The sequence below is a fragment of the Bactrocera latifrons genome, unplaced genomic scaffold (genome assembly GCF_001853355.1).
Source record: "Bactrocera latifrons isolate USDA-ARS-PBARC rearing strain unplaced genomic scaffold, ASM185335v1 scaffold_479, whole genome shotgun sequence".
Lineage (NCBI taxonomy): Eukaryota > Metazoa > Arthropoda > Insecta > Diptera > Tephritidae > Bactrocera > Bactrocera latifrons.
Genome location: NW_017537133.1, coordinates 77,093 through 89,188, shown reverse-complemented (window position 1 = coordinate 89,188; position 12,096 = coordinate 77,093). Strand labels below are relative to the sequence as shown.

The window sequence follows — 12,096 nt, the reverse complement described above, 5'->3', positions numbered from 1 at the left end:
TAATTTACTTTTAATTTAGTTTTATTTCAAGTTTTGTTCAATTTGGTTATAGTTTATTTTCTATCTTTTTGTTCTAATTGGTTTATTTTAATCTATTTTTTTAATTTCATTATATTTTATTATTTCAATAAACAATTTAATCAACTAATTTCCATTAACTGTAGAGCGCTCTTTAATTATAACCGAAATTAGCTTTAGATCACGTTTTCACATTTCTCACAAACTCTATATGTATATGTACATATAAGCAATTTTAATTATTTTTAATTTTCCAAACTCTCATTAACCCACATTTTAGTACAAATTCATTGCCATATGAACTTCYGACAGCTCACACAAAAGCTTGCACGATTTTTTGTACGCAAATGTGCATATATAGAAAATAATTTGCATATGTGAGCACCCTGTACCACACGTGCGCAATAATTTGCAACGGCAAGAAGTGCAATAAAAGTAATTTTGTCTGCAATTTTAAATGTGTGCGTGCTACTAATTTTATTTGTGTTTTTATTTCTGCGCAATAATCTTCAATTAAACACGCACATTTTATGTATGAGTTGGAAGCGCTTTTGAATTTTTAGCGASCGTGGCTTTTAATCGTTGAACTGCTGGCCACTCGTTGAAGAGTGAGCAAGCAAAAAGAGCAATTGATTGAGTTCATTTGACTTCAATTGATTTTACGAGCTGAGCAATATTGCAATCAACGGTAAATTTTTTACAAACTTTATTAAAGACAAATTTAAAATTATAATTTTGTTTTTGAACTATTTTGTTATTTTTAACGGTCGACAGCGGCGGCAGCAGCGAAAATTGGCGCGAGCGGTGACAGCATACGCGTTTGATTGATGGATCAAGCAWGGCGTTAGCGGCAGTTCACGACGCCGACGTGGCAACCTTCAGCAAGTTCAATAGCACCAGTTGTCGACGCCGGAAAGTGTTGAAAATGCGAGCTTTGGCCGCAGCGCCCAAAACATAATCTCAAAACAACAACGAAAATATCAACTACATTCGCGCCTAAACGTATAAAAAATAATGAAAGGCGCGATTTAAAACGGCGGTCGATCACACCACCGCTAAACATCAGGCAACAGCCCGAGCGCGCCGCATTTTTTTTACCGCAAAAGCAAATCTTTTGCATTCCAATTTCAATTCGCTTTAATTTTACGCTTTTTAGTTGAATTTTTGCTTATCAATTTTGAAATTGTAACTCACTGTTTGTAATTTTTTAATTATTAGTTGAATATTGCAACCGCATATTAATCAGTTTTCGTGGGAATTCGGTTGCATCATTCAAATTTAAGCTTAAGATGAGGTGAACTGAATAATTTATAGCGCATTTTATATATACATAAACTAACATTTATAAGTTACAAAAAAAAGTCTACATAGTGAGTACTGAAGCCAAAATACACTTCACAAGTAAAAGTTTCCGTACAAGAACTTGATTTCGAACGGTCAATTTGTATGACAGSTATAAGCTATAGTGGTCCGATCTGAAAAACTTCTCYGGATTTCGTAGAGACACCTTCGACAATAATTCGTACTAAATTTYKTGAAGATATCTCGTCAAATAAAAAAGTTTCCACAGGAAAAATAGTTTTTGAACAGTCAGTTTGTATGGCAGCTATAGAATATGATGGTTCGATCGGAAAAATTTCTTCGCACGTTGTATCATTGCTTTGAAAAATAAATCATGCCAAAYTTAGTGAAAATATTTGGTCAAATAAAAATGTTTTCATACAAAAACTTGTTTTTGAACGGTCAGTTTTGTATGGTAGCTATATGTTATAGTATTCCGATCGGAAAAAATTCTTCGGAGATTGTGTCATTGCTTTTAAAAATAAACCATACTAAATTTCATGAAGATACCTCGTCAAATAAATAAGTTTTTACAGAAAAGTATGTTTTTGAACGGTCGGTTTGTATGGCAGCTATATGCCATATTGGTCCGATCGCAAAAAATTCTTCAGAGATTATGTTATTGCTTTGAAAAATAAACTATCCCAAATTTCGTGAAGATACCTCGGCAAATAAATAAGTTTTCACAGAAAAACTTGTTTTTGAACGGTCGTTTGTATGGCAGCTATATGCTATAGTGGTTGGATATCAGCGGCTCCGACAAATAAGCTGCTCATTTGTCGGTTGGCGAGTCTCAAARACTAAGGGTCTAAAAACCATCGCTTGTAAGAATAGCACAACGCGATCGCGCCACTTCTATCGCTCAGCCACATACAATTCCAACCAAATCATCACTGATACGATTACGCAAACGTCAAACAAGAACAACATAAACAACTAACTATAAGCGTAGCTCATAAGTCGTCAACTAAGCATTTAGTTAGTCATTTCGACGCTAATGAAATATTAATAAGTATAAACCCATGTACTTGTATAACAAAAAAGAGTAGAAACAATACAATAAAAACAATAGTTAGAAAGAACGAACAAACTACCAACTTCCCGCAAGATCTCAGCAGATACACACATTCGAAACTTGTTTTTGTTGCTATTGGCCGTTAAAGGTCAGACAGCAAATCAATAGGAGCGGCTAGCAAGTAACTAATAGCCATACAGACACACACACACACACAGAAACACGGCTAGCCAACAACCAGTAAATTGCTGCGCTACGAACTTACGTTTCTTCACACCACTTTTTCAATCTACAAATACACKTATAGACACATAGCTGCATGTGTGTGTGTTTGTATGCTGCCGATCACACGATCAGCTACGACTTGCTGACTAGGCGCCCGTGGGCCGGTCTGTGTTGTTCACACAATATAATGATTGCTACGTCAAAGTAAAACAACAACAAGCGCAATAATCACCAACAGCGCTTAGAACCGGAGCAGGTTTATGAAGCGCTATGTACAAGCCAAGCTGCGATCAAACAGCTGGCAGTTGGGACGAACGTTGAAAAATACAATAATTAACAAATGAATGCTTTCTTGTTTGTGGCGCGTGAAGAGCAAGCTGGTGCAGGCCAAATTAATGCAGTTCGCGTTGTCTGGCGGGGAGCGCAGGGGTTGTACTTTATTCTTTGGATAAACAAGTGATCATGTGCTTGGTAAATCGATAAATTATTGCTAGTCTGCGGATTTTTTTGTTTCGAAAAGTTAAAGGCAAAGCTTGTCTGCAGCGGTGAGATCATGCTAAGATGATGTCAATTTCGATAATGTTCATATAGAGAAGCGACGATGTTATAGAATGACGACGATGTTATAGAATAACGAMTATGGTCTCTCCGAAGGTCGTCGATCAAGTTCTACCAACTACCATCTCATTGGCAGATTACWACCTAGCAAGGTTTAGAGTAACGAACARCCTTCGCCGCGACAAGAACCTGAAACTCCAGGACAACTGATTCTACATTGCCAGAAACAGAGAAGTAAAAGTCATCTCGCATTTTGTATGGAGGTTACAACCTAGCAAGGTTTAGAACAACTTCCACTGAGACAAATTCCGTCTCCGCTCATGTAAAACACGACGATGTTATAAAATAATGACGCTGTTATCATCCAAGGTCGTCGATCAAATTCTACCAACTGCCATTCATTGGGAGGTTACAACCTAGCAAGGTTTRGTGATATGAACAACCTMCTCTGAGACAAATTTCGTCTCCCTGGGCATAGCATCAACATGAAAACCGAAAACTCCAGAACGCCTGATTCGAGATTGCCYAGCAATTTGTAGAAGCAGGCTAAAGGCCTTTGGATCCATCTACGTGTACAGGGATCACATCACCTCTAACACACCCAGCAAGCTCTGTAATTGTCCCGAGTATTGGATCTTTGGGAACATATGTTATATAGGATAGGGCMCAATAGACCTTTTTCGAAAAGTGCTCTTGCAAAACCACACAGTCTATAGCCACGGTACAATTTTTGAGGAAATTGTCTGGATTGAACTACTAGACTATAGCTCACAGCTGCCAYACAAACTGAACGATMCGAATGKGGTCTTCGTATTATTAGAATTATTTCTTGTGAAAGTCATTGGCTCTTATAAGCTCGTATAATAGTAAAAGATAATATTAAATAAATGATCTTCAGAGCTATAAAAATCTCACTTCAGAAAGCTTCGGCACTTTTTGGCGAAGCATAAAAAATCTCYAACACTTCGATCTCCGCAGATAACATACATCACTGAGAGTAATGCTCGCAGCAAAATTATTACAAAAATATAAACATTTAATTTACTTAGTTAGCCGCGCTATTGTGTGCCCGTTGGCGGAAAGATAAAATACAAAAGATAACACGCTAATGACACAACAGTGCCGCAAGTAATAGAAACAAGGAAACGGCAATGAAAAGAGAGCAAGCAAAAAACGCTAAATAAAAGAGCCGACAGGAAGATCAAAAGAAATAAGCGGCACAGAATCAGAGTGAGAGCCGGAGCCACAGCCAGAGCCAGAGTTGAGTACAATGCAAGCGCATAGCCAGCGGTTAGACACACACACAGCGCAGTGATACGATTGCAAAGCGAATAAACTTGCGACATGGCAGGTGGTAAGCGCAGTGCTGCATACAGTTACACAGCGCATATGAGTACGTGAGCGTGGCGAATGAGTGAACGGCGGCGGGGTATTGTAGCACAGATGATCGTGCCGCGCGTGAATAGTAAACAAATAAGCAGCGAGCGCTGGCTAATCCCGTGTGGGGAGGTGGAGTATCGACTGTGCGAGTTTGGAGCGCTTCCAGCGGGTGAGTGACTGACTGGCAAATAGGCGCGAGAATCAACACGCTGACAAACGAGTTTCGAGCAAATAAACAAATAATAAAAGCAGGCGATTAAATATTTGTGCCGCGTCGTGTGAATGTGAAGCAAAACGAGGCAATTGCAGACTGRTTGTGGCGCAAAAACACCGCCTGACACAGTGACACTGCAGCAAACGAGTAAATAGCAAGTGAGTGGATTAAATGTCACCCTCCAAGAGGCTAATCGAAGTGTTCGAAGAATGGACACGATTGCACTTTTCATTTATATTGGCGCCGGCAACTGCAGCGCAAGCGCCCATCCCACACACAAGCCAGCTACGACGACGAGCGACCGTTTGTTTTAGTTGGCTTTGGAAGCGTCAATGGTTGCAAATCACTGAGCGTGCAACTAAACTGCTGTAGCACCCACATATTGTGGACAACAACAGCTGTTGTGCTAGAAATCCACGAACTGCAAATCAGCGAAGAAACGAGAATATTTGCAGTTGTTTTTAGTGTTGTTCTTGCTGTGATCTTTGTTGTTAATGTTGCTGATTTCTTTCTTGTTGTTGTCGTCGTCTTTGTTGTTGTATTTTTATTTCGTTGTAGTTGTTTTCTTGTTGTTTTCTTCTTCTTATTTTTTGGAGTTGTTGTTTCTATATTTTTTGTTGTGATTGTTGCTGATTTCTTTTTTGTTGTTGTATTTTTTATTTTGTTGTGGGTTTTGTTGCAGTTGTTTTTTCTTGTTGTTGTTTTTTCTCCTATTTTTTGGTGTTGTTGTTACTGTTAAATTTTTTGTTGTTGTTATCTTTTTTTATTTGCTGTTCTTGTCTTGTTTCTTGTTTCTGTTGTCTTTTCTGTTGTCGTCGTTTTTGACGAAGTGTTGTTACACTTGCTGCAGCATTTACCGTCACTGCTACWAACCATAGCAACCAATGTTCCTGTTGTTGTTCTTGCTACTGTTATTGCTTTAGTTATTATCACGTCGCTCGCTGTTAGCTTAGCTGTTACAGCTCCGTTGTGCCATTATTCCAATTCTAAGTGTCAGTAAGACAAACAGTCAGCCAGCCAGCCACTAGTTAGTTAGCCAGTGAATGTCTGTTAGTCAGTCAGTTAGTCAATCAGACAATATGGTGGGGCGCAGCGCAGTCAATTAGCGTGGCGCGTCGTTTAAACCAACAGTTGTTGCGCGCTGTTTTTACTGATGCGCCGCTGCTCGGTTCTGCTTGGACGCACAAAAGCGCAACAGTCAAGCGCTAACGAACGCTAACCAAGCGCAGCAGTATCCACAACAACAACAAGAGCAACAAGCAATAATCAGAGTAATACGAGATATATTAGTAACTGCCAACAATACAAATCATGTACGGTGGCTAAAAATATGAGTCGTATGAGTGGCGCAAAAACAACAAAACCGAAACGATGTTAACTAACTGAACATCCAGGCCCGCTTGGCAACCGAAAAACTCACAATGCAGCACACTTGAGAATGCGGAGCATGTGGAGAACGTGGAAAATGTTGCAAGGGTACGCCTGGCCTGTGTAACAAAGATGGAGCGCAAAAAGTGCAGCGTGTATGGGCGCAGCCCTGCCTGCGGCCAGYAGTCAGTCACTAAGTTAGTGAAGCAAACGGCCAGCGGCGCACAGTCGGTCAAGCGGCTAACCAAGCGCTGAATCAGTTAGCGAATTATGAAAAATAAATACGTGTGTATTGAAGAAATTAGCGAATTGCAGTTGAAATGAGGTTTAGTAAGCTCTGTGTGTAATGCTCATGGATACGAAAGGTAAATACAAGTAGTGTTATTGAGCATTTTTGTGCCAATAACTGGCGATCGGTGAACTGAATTTTCTACACGTTTAGATAAATATTATTATATTATTGAGGTAGCTTTTATTTATTTGCGGTACAATATTATGCGAACATCAAAGCGTATCGGCAGAAAGTGGTTACGCGCACACGAAAATTATAGACTTTATTTGGCTTTCATTTTGTTCGAGAAAAGAATTGCGTGAGGTAAGAAAAAATATAGAAAATTCTTCTAAATATTGTTGTTATGGTTTTACACTACTTATATTCATATTATTTTTATACACTGAAGAGCCTATATCCGCAGATCGGACTACTATCGCGCATATGGTAGCTATACAAATTGGCCCATGAAAATTCCAGTCTTGTATGGAAAAGTTTTTTAGTTGAAGAGCTATAWTCACGAATTTTAACAAGCATTATTATTTAAAACAAAGGCATAATCTCAGAAGAATTTGTTCAGATCGGACTACTATAGCATATAGCTGTGATACAAACTGAACGATCAAAATAAAATTCTTATATGAAAAACTTTTTTATTTGACGAGATGACTTCATGAAATTTGACACAGATTATTGTGCAAGGTATCGCTACAATATCTAAAAAAAAACTCGTTCAAATCGAGGCACTATAGCATATAGCGGCCATAGAAACTGAACGCTCAAAATCAAGTAGGTACTTATGTAGAAAACTTTTTTATTTCTCGAGATATCTTCATGAAATTTGACATAAATTATAGTCTAAGGCAACGCTATAATATCCGAGAAAATTTACAATACTGGACTAYTATAGCATATAGCTGCCATACAAATTGAGCACTCAAAATCAAACTCTTGTAAGAAAACTTGAGCCTGCGAAAGGTATTATTATCACCCGGTSTTAACTTATTTTCTTCCTTTCTTAATAAATATATATTTCTATTAAGCATTTCTCCAAATTTTTYATTATTTTCATTCATATATTTCATTGCTGCTGAATAAATTATTCAATTTATTTACTTTACCAATAAGCAGACGACGCATTTTAAGCACTCAATTAAAGTAAAGCAATCCGCACCGTTAAAAGTAATACATAAATTAAGASTGAAGTAAAGTGAGTACTTAATTATGGACTTCACTACAATGTGGATGTATGTGCAACACTTTTAGAATTGTTGAACCAACAAAAAAAAAAACTGTTTATCTGCAGMAAAAAACTAAATTCAACTGTCAAGACGTTTCAATTCACAGCACGTTTTTCTGTACGATTGGCTTTTGGGGTCACCTACTTTTAATTTCAAATTCATTTACGCGCTCGAAAGGTGTAATGACAGCAAAAGTCGAGAGTTTTTCTCCACTTTTATGGGATATTCTTTGCTTTGTTGAGTTTTTCGAAAGCATTGTAGTAACGCGTAGGAATGTTAACAATATCTGTGATCAAAAAAGAAGAAAAATCTTTATAAAAGTTGGCGGAAAAAACAGTTGAAAGTTGGATATACACTCCATGTGGTAAGAGATTCGGAAAAGAAATGGAAAATTCGAACTCTTACGTCTCGTTTTTAAAACAAGGATGATGGAACATGCCTTGTATGAAATATATTATATAAACGCTGAAACCATCCAAAAGGCTTGAGATCATGGAACCGTTGGCAGAAGACTAAAAATTGTTCATTGATTAAAGAAAGTGTTGCCTTAGCCCCGTTTAGTCACCGAAACACTAAGTTAACTCTCGAAAGAACTGTTTGAGAGCATGGAACAGTTGGCAGAAACCTAAAACTTCTTCATTGATTAAAGAAAGTGTATTCTTAGCCTCGCATGGCCAGCGAATTACTAAATTAACTCTCGAAGAGAACTGTCAATACCTACTATTTTTTTTTTTGGTTTTTAATGGAATTGTTCTGATAATTGCTGCAAAACTTCAATACAAAAAGCTGAAAAGCAACTGTCATCCAGATTTATTGACGAGTCAGCTTCGGAGGACTTTTGCGTTTTGAAGAATCTTGTTTCGTATCAAAGAAAGCACAGTATGGCTGAGTAGCTCACACTAAAAGTGTGAATTCCTCTATTAAATAACGTTATATCAAAAATAATCTATGAAATGTAGGTACTGTTGGAATTTTTCAATCAATTCGAACAGWTTTTGTACYCGGAACAGAGTATATTAAGTTCTTAAACGGAAAACTGTTTATTTGGCAAGGTATTTTCAGCAAATTTGGCAGAGATTATAATCTAAGGTGTCGTTACAATCTCTGAAGAGAATATTCAGATCGGAACACTCTAACATATAACTGCCATACAAACTGAATGGTCAAAAGCAAGGACTGGTATGGAAAACTTTTGTATTTGACGAACTATCTTCACAAAATTTGGCACAGATGATTTGTTAAAGCAACGCTACTATATACAACACAATTTTCCAGATCGGGCCAATATAGCATATAGTTGTCATACAAAGTGAACGTTCAAAATCAAGTTCTTATATGGAAAACTTTCTTATTTGTCAAGGTATCGTCACAAAATTTAGCATGGATTATTAGTTTAGAGTAGCGGTACATTCACCGAAGAAATCGTACAGATTGAACAACTTTAGCACATAACGGCCATACAAATTAAACGATCAAATTCAATGTTTGTAAGAAAACTTACACCTGTGAAGGATATTATAGCTACAGAGTAGCCATTMATGTTTTTTCTTGTTTCTTGCACTTTTTTGGAAACTTTTATGMAATAACGCTCTTCATTGAAAACCTCATCACAGCCAAAATAACGCMGAACACAAACGTCAGCTTCATTTTATGAGTTAATTAATTTTCAAATCAATCAGCTACTTCACGACGCACACAAATAATTAACGCAAAAATTGCAGGAAACATTACTGGCTTCTGGCTACTGAAAAACTCAGCTCTCTTTATGCGCATGCAAGGCAATGAAAATCATTGAACGCTTATCCAATCACTTAATTTCGCCGTACACACTTTACGGCACATGCCAACACTTTTTATTACATTTTTCKCATCCTTCAAACACACACTTCAATCACAGTTTATGGCACACCATTGACATCCATTCGATGAGAAACGTCAACCGCATGCCGCGCGATTCAGTACATCCGCCCGCTTACAACAACACAATTCTTATTTCAATGRAAAATCCATTTGCATTTGAGGAATGGAAAAGCCGTTTCCTTGACAAGTAAATCGAAAGACACACACCCACACTCGCACACCTACCAACTGGCACAACTGACAGCTGGGCTTACGATAAACTTGCCGTGGTATGCGGGTATCTGGCGGATAGATTTGTGTATGATTCGAAGCAATCACGTCAAAAGGCGACGTTATTTAATATCTATGCAATTCAATCAATTTTTAAGTGGTAAGAACGTTGAAGGTAAGCACCTACAGAGCATACGAAGGCAGTGAGCTAGTTCGAGGGTCGAAACGGGGCAGTGCGCTTTTTTGAGGGGCCAAATAGGCGTCTGAGAAGGGTATGCGACGCTTTTGCCGCGTTTAAATACMTTTCATTTCCGGCGAATATTTATTTCGTGCTTCCTACTATCTCCGCAGCAAGCGGATATGATWTAAAGTAAAGCAAGATAATGTAAAACGACTGCTTGACAGCTTTATAGCGATGCTTGGCGAATGTAGAAGTACGAACTTTGCATGCAGAGTTATGGGCTTTGCATGCAAAGTTATGGATTTTGATGCTAAGAACCATTGGCAGCCGCTTGGCGCATRGCGGAGCCTACAAAATCTTTCATTTCCTAACGGCTGCTGAATATCTAATTTCCTGAAGGCTACCACAACCGCGCAGCAACTGTTTCCTCTGTTTCTACTTGTTTTTCTTCTGCCTCTTCTTTTTCTTCTTCTAAAACTAAAGCGATAATTATGGTTATGGCTAAACKTCGCCAACAACAATGCTTTGCTGCTGCTGCTGTGTTAGTTGGCGTTGCTGACCGAGTGCCTTACAAAACGCTAGCTATCGACACCAGGAAAGACTGGATTTAATTGCTATTGCCCACTGCGTGAGTGGCGCTCGCTCAATCAGGCAACTCCCGTCCATGCACAAGTGCATATGTGTTTGTTTATACAAGTTTCWAGTGCGTTTCTTGCGCTGGTTCAGTGGTCGGCTGGCTCTTGCTTTCCTGACTGGCCGCTTGTTGACAGCCACGCAGCCAGCCAGCTGCTCTATCCCAGCTAGGCGGCATACTACTTGAACGTCTGTGGCTGACACAATTACGCCAACTTGTACGCCAACACCAACACACACACACATACACATATACCGAACAATATTCATASATATATATGTCGAAATGTAAGCACGAAATTCGAGCTCTCATGGTGGTAACAATGGCATATACATATTTTAAAACAAAAACAAAAATTGTAATAAAATAAGCAAGTTTTTATATACTATAAATATTTGTCCATAGAAGGAGTCAGCGCATCTAGTGGACTTCTCAAATGACTTGAACGCTGAGAACATTCGTCACTGCGACGAAACTGCCGTTGACTGTGATTATGAGGATTATTTGCCCAAAGGCGCACACACACACATATACACAGGCATACCGCTTTTGAAAAGCACACACTTCGGCTGTTTGGCTCACTCACTTAATTTTCATTTATAATTTTTTATTTTTATTYTWTTTTTGTATTTATTCCAACAAAAAGTCGTCGAATTTCACCAGTTTCACAACTGTTTGCAACGATTTTCTTCACAATCAGCACATTTTTGCACACTCAACATCTGTTTTGCACTTTTCACACAAGAAGAACGTTTCGCGAAATTGCCAAAGCATACAAAATTGCATTTGGCTAGCTTACGGCGAACGTACCGTTGTTGTTGTCACGCTGTTGTGCGCTTTTCAATGTTCAAAGCGTCAATTGTCGTTTTTGCGCGTCGTACGAAAGTCACAACAGTGAAACAGGTCAGGCCTGTAATGTACCAGCGACCATTTAAACTACCGACCGATCGAACGACTAAGCTGTATAAGCGTGCGCTCGCTCTCTACTACTACCGGAGATACAACCAGTCTGACCAAAAGAAATTTTCGTACTGAAGCAACTGAAAACCGCTCTGGCTCTGAACAACTTGAGCTCAACTGCACAATGTTGATGWTGCCGCCGCTGCCGACGACGACTTCGATGATGACGACGACGACCAGTACAGCAAGCATCACAATCAGCCACAGAAAATCAGCCGACAGCCACTCGTGTACCTCAGAGCAATCGGAGTCGTCGCAGTTGCTGTTGAACTGCGTCTGTGTTAGTATGTTGGCACCATTSTGCTAAATATACCAATACAAAAGGCAGTGTAACTGCGACTGCGACGACAACGTGCCGTTGACGCCACCGTTTATGGCAACGTCTTCGTTGGCAGCAACGCTAATGACGTTGAAATGACAAGGAACAGTGGTGAGAAATGCTACATACCAGCAGTAATTATATTTTCGAAGATTTTGGGGAACATGTGTGGGAATAAGAATTTATTTATGCAATAGCAAGAAAATATATATTTAAAGCTTGGAAAAATAGATGTGAGCTTGTAGGAAGTATTAACAATTTATAGAAACTGAAATGTAATTATGGGAACCGGATTTGTCGA

General features: G+C 38.7%; 1 protein-coding gene across 2 annotated transcripts in view; it reads right to left on the bottom strand.

Moving 5' to 3' along the window:
* LOC108973426 (MOB kinase activator-like 2) overlaps nt 1-11,558 on the bottom strand; it is a 91,227-nt gene extending 79,669 nt beyond the window's left edge. The window contains exon 1 of one of the 2 annotated variants that reach the window (XM_018940683.1): nt 11,061-11,558. The gene's annotated coding sequence lies outside the window, so the exon portion shown is untranslated. The remainder of the gene's footprint in view (nt 1-11,060) is intronic. The other variant, XM_018940684.1, reaches the window with a different exon arrangement.
* Nucleotides 11,559-12,096: the final 538 nt, after the last annotated feature.